This window comes from Bradysia coprophila, unplaced genomic scaffold, assembly GCF_014529535.1.
Source record: "Bradysia coprophila strain Holo2 unplaced genomic scaffold, BU_Bcop_v1 contig_350, whole genome shotgun sequence".
NCBI classification, from domain to species: Eukaryota; Metazoa; Arthropoda; class Insecta; order Diptera; family Sciaridae; genus Bradysia; species Bradysia coprophila.
Window position 1 is genome coordinate 2,455,684 of NW_023503608.1, and position 6,000 is coordinate 2,461,683.

Consider the following 6,000-nt stretch of genomic DNA (forward strand, 5'->3'; position numbering starts at 1 on the left):
GGCGCAAAATTATTATTACTTCGATGATAATTTTGGATTCGCACCCTTTTTGGTGATGTCCGAGAAAACTCAACTGCTCAAGCATTTCAATTGTTGACTGGAAGCTAACACATTTTAACACCAAACGATGGTCGTAATTATTCAAAAAAAATGTATACTCCTGTAGAGTAGATTCAAGGGGACCCGAGCGTTTAGAAACAGACGCACACCAAATTTTGGTCTTACAGCGCGGAGGTAATTTAATGTGAAAAATTATTGACAGAATTACGCAAAATCACGAAATTTCGCACATGTAAGACCAAGACCATAGTGGAAGCCTTATTATTTAAAGTGTTTTAAGTATTTTTGAAATTCTGAAAATTGGCTATACAATTATTTATATGTTAAATAGTAGGTACATGCTTTTGCTTTCACTGTGTCGAAAGTGGCTTATTACTCAACTAGGGAAAACAAGAAGGTTTCAAAAGCATGTAATATATATTATGCACCTGTTGCCAAAATTGGTATTTTGACGTGTAGGACATTATTGCCCTAGCCGAAGGCGTGGGCCATAATGCCTACACGTCGAAGTAACAGTCTGGCATTAGGTGCATATCATATTTTATCTGTCGAGAACAGATATATTGAGATAAACAAAAACTCCCTAGAGGGATAAGTTCGAGATTATCGTTCTAGACAGATAATATATATTACACACTTGTCACGAAGAAGTCGAGGCTTGCCGAGACTGATAGTGACAAGTGTGTACTCTATTTTATTACATAAGCGAAAACGAGACAACAACATAGACCTGAAGTGTAATTTTTGAATTATTCTTCTAGTTAAGTAATTTTGACATCCGAACACCGCGCGTATGTGATAAAATCCATTACATAACTCGGGATAAAAATGAAAAGTCTAGTTTTCGTGTGTTCGGCTTCGCCTCGGATCAACAAAATTCACACGAAAATTCCACTTTTCAACATTTTATCCCTTGTTATGTAAATAACTAATTAATAAAGTATGTCACGCGTGGTGAATGTTTTCATCTTTTTCTATCACATTCTTGTTGTTAAGAATTCCGAATTTACATTGTTGATGATTTGAAAGCTTCACAAGGTAGTAAAATCTGTGCGTGATTGCTTCAACAAGCATGCTAACGCCATTGTATCGAAAGCTTACTCTATGCTAGTGTTCGTTAAGAGTATTTATCTACCTAGGTGAAATAATATCAGTGAAAAAGTGCTATTATTTCGCCGTCGGTAGATAAAATAGCGTATTCGCCTTCGGCTCATGTAATAACTCCCCAAGTGTCTAAATAAACATATGGACAGAGGTGAATAATCTACTGTTGCAAGCTATTTAGAAATGTTTACTAAGTAGGATGTAATAGAAAAATAAATGATTAGACATTTGAAGTAATAGTAGATTATTCACCTCTGTCCACATGTTTATTTAGACACTTGGGGAGTTATTGCATGAGCCGAAGGCGAATGTTATAACGCCAAGTGTCTAAATAAACATTTGGACAGAGGTGAATACGCTATTTTATCTACCGACGGCGAAATAATATTGTATCAATATGTTGAAAATACTATGATCCAAAGAAGTAGTAGATCCGATGAAAATACTGCTGATAATATTGTAGCCGTATGTGATATGGTAGGGCATGAAATTAGATAAAAATAGTGCCAATGCGTACATAGCCATGCTTTTTATAACATGCTTTGAATTCCATAAAAAGTTCTCGATGACAAGCAAATATTCCTAAAATTTTTGAAATTTTTTATTTAATAGTCTTTGGAATTTTTAAGGAGTTTTAAGAATTCAAGAATTTTTCCCTTCCCCTGCATATTTCCTGGCATATTCTTTAGGTCCTTTGTTGCTTAATATTGAGTTTTTTCTGATGGAGTTCCTAGTGGTGTTCCTCTTATTAGGAGTAATTTAACCGATAACTTGTAGTTCAACAGTGCTATCGTTGTTGACTTCTGAAAAGATTATATAATCGTTTCGTACTATGTTCCGATTGTTCCGATTTAACTCATTACCCTCTAAAATTCACAGTGCTCCAATGTCTATAGCGAAACTGTAAGTCTCTGACGGGACAAAATTAACATAAGTAAATGAGAAAAGAAGAAAATACGTATTTTTCATAAATTTATTTCGTTATTTTAAGTTTGAAAGAAAGAAATATGGAAAATGTTTATCTTAAATTAAAATATTTTCGCGAATTTATGGGGGGAAAAAATATTCAATTTAAATTTAAATAACACCAATTGTGCAAATAATATTAAGTTATTTCTGGCAATTTTTTTTAATTATTAACAATTCAGCCAGAATGAACGCTATTTTCAATTCACATTGTACGCACTTCAACTGACTAAACATGTGAGTGAGGCATCCACCAAGAACCTGAGAATATTTCCCAAAGAGGATCCCACCGTTCACTTTCAGGCAGAATGAACGTTCACAAGAAGTTACATCTTGCAATCAACTAAAATCTGACGAAATGTTCGGAAGATCGCTTATTTGTCATAGTAGTTATTGTATGGAGTTGCTTTTACAGAAAGTGACTGGAAGAGGAAGAGCTACCATTAACGTCACAAAACAATTGACATCGTTTCAGATTGCTGAACAGAAATTACGACAACGTCTACGAAAAAGACCTCGCTGGCAGCACTGACATATATTTTCATAAATTTCAATAAGAACTGACTTATAGGACAGCGGTCCTGAGAACAATTTGGCATTGATGGAAGTGCTACTATGCAATGCTATATGGAACCATTTGGTCCATAACCTATTGCAATTTTCTAACTGCTAGGAGATATAAATAGCTATAAAAGGGATATTATATTCAACCGATAGAAACATTCAATTTTACCGATAAAAAACTAGGTCCCACCTGTTGGGTGGGTCAGATCCCTTGACTGTTTGTCTGAGCTTCTCAATAGTATTTTTATTGGCAATGATTTATTGATTTATTTCAATGAATTGTAATTCGGTTTAGTTTCACTGAAAATCTTCGAAACTTTTTTTATAAAAAATGACGTATGTTTTCAATGAAACATAAACTCGTGTGTTTTGGGGCCAGAGCGAAACACTCATAAATTTTTGTTCCATTTATTCGGTTTTGTTTACAAGGCAAAGTCACATAACAAGAAAAATACTATTGAAATACAAAAATTCTGTTAGCAACATCAGCTTGTTCGTTAGACCAACATAATCTATCTTAGAACCTAACCTCAGGAATTAATTCCATTCTCCACCAAACATTTTTTTTGATCGGTTGAGAATTACTCCAGTTATCGTGTTAACAAAGGGCACACAATTTTAACATTTTACGTGTTAACAAAGAGCAGAAAAGGCTTCTTTCGAGAACTACCACCAGATGGTTGAACCGATACCACCCCATTTCCGAACCTGACCTGAGGATTTCAATACTTCGTTCGATTAAAAAAAAGTTTTTGAAAATCGGTTGAGATTTACTCAAGGTATCGTGTTAACAAAGGGCACACAATTTTAACATTTTACGTTTTTTCATCACATTTACATACATTTTTAATCATAGTGAACGTGTTCCGTACGGTGTATTTTCTTTCGTAAAACCCATGACTTACAGTCAAGGGAATAATAAACTACCGATAGAAATGTGGTACAATTTTGTTATAAAAATACAAAAAGCTTTATTACAAATTAAGTTTTCAATTAGAATTATATAACAATTTTGACTCTTTCACAGATACTATAATTAAGATTACTTGATTAATCATTTGTATAGATGAGATTTGTGACTGATATTGCAAAATATAAGCAGTCAGGTCATTCAATATTTTTACGTGTTACGGCATGTTTCATTTTCATTTACATTTCCTAATCACGTAAAGCATTGTACTTCCGAGGTTCCAAGTTGTTATTTGACAAGTGGGGAATACAGCCCTCCCCTTCGGGTCGGGCTGTAACACTCCACTTATCAAATACACAACTTGGAACCTCGGAAGTAATATACTTGTACTTACGAGGTTCCAAGTTGTTATTTGACAAGTGGGGAATACAGCCCTCCCCTTCGGGTCGGGCTGTAACACCCCACTTATCAAATACACAACTTGGAACCTCGGAAGTAATATACTATTAACGTTGCGAATTGGTAACGGATCATTGGATAACATATGAGAGTTACATTGAAACGAATGAAGGAAAAATCATCTTGCCCATCCCCAAAGGTATGAAAGGTATTTACAATATCTACTGCAATTATCAATTTTAACTTAATGCCTAAATATAGTGGATAAGATTCGACTCCACCGACTCCACCTTATAGGTCGCTCCTCAAAAACCATTTCATTTTACCGGAAATGTTGAATTCTGTTCTATTCGTGCCTCTAAATTCATTTGTTATGGCAATAGTGATTAGCTGGAAATCGTGATTCCTTGGGAATTTTCCAGGTCTACGTCTCGTGATCCTCCGAGTATCGTTTAGTCGTTGGCACTACTCAATATAGTACATTCATCATAAATTGTCTTACTTAAATTTCAATTCCGTAGCATCTGGGAGTTTCTGAGATAAGAATTCATTTCTATTCGCTCGTGAATCTCCGCAGTAAAGTATATTCCAATACAGTTCAACGTACGCAAAAAGTGGTTTACATACATTTATCACGGGTACCACTGCAAGTTTGTATTATATTCGTTGGATTCAAAAATATCTCACTTTCATCATGTGCATTCAAAAATATTCAATTTTTAAGTAAAATGAACATTCGATGAAATATGAAATCTAATAAAAAAACAATTTTCCTTTGTATTAGAGCAGAACTAATTTACCTCACAGCAGCATTACAACAATTTGCTGGCAATGCGAACCAAGCTCTCGGTTGTAAATTCTTAACTCAATGATTTTGCATTCGTGTGTACATCACCGCTGTAATACATTATTGATTAGACTTCGTTAGAAAAACATTTTCAATTTGCGTCTAAAACTCGACAAGTAAATTGGTCTTAAAATAGCAGAAACCACATTGGAAAATTCAACAACCTGAAAAATCTTCTAATTTTGATAGAATTAATCCCCGTGTGATGGTAATGGAACAACTCAGTTACACTTATTTTTATCTCAACACAAATTCGAAAAAAACGTATTGATTCACATCTTTTAGACCGCTGAACGCAACAACATCAACACCATCATTTTTGCATCATAATCATCCAATGTGTCGTTTGATATTGTAACGCGTATATCAATCAATACGTAAACATCATACATCTACATATTGCATTATATATAGCTATAGTTGCGGTATGTTCTTCACGTATGGTCATCAATTGGTCCACTAAACTCATTACACAGTTGATTGTGCACACTTTATATATATACACCATTTACATTTCAATTTCGAACATATACGGCTAGGCTAATGTTCAATAAAGTGTATGCATATAAATTGCATCACGGATTATTGTTTTTCTAATCGTTCTTGCAGTGTTTGTCTGCCTACGGTTTGTTATGTGACTAAAATGTGAGGGAAGCTTTGTAGGAAGCCTTTACATCGTACAAGAATTTCACTGTAAATTCACTGTTTGGTGGGTAGTTGAGTTGATCATGTTGTATTTGTGAGCTATAAGGCCGGATTATTTGCCTACCTCGTTTGCAGATACTAGATACAAATTGTCACAGTTAATCCTTGTTCGTGGATTTGTAGCCTCTGTTGCTAGTCCAATTTTTTCGCCTTGTGCTCACGAAACGAAATTGTAAAATAGAAGCTCCAGTAAATTACAAGATTTTATTTATATTCAACTCGTCAACTCGATGTTGTTACCATCGATAGAATATAGGGCCGCACAAACATTCATTGTGTTTGCTTATCTACCCTATATTATATCGATGATCGAATCGATCATCATTAAATTTCTCATTTAATGAAAACGTACATGAGAGAACATCATTTGGAAAAATACGTAAAGAAAGACAACGATCATCAATAAACTTCCAGCCAAAATGAACGTACCAAATATGCGTCCAAA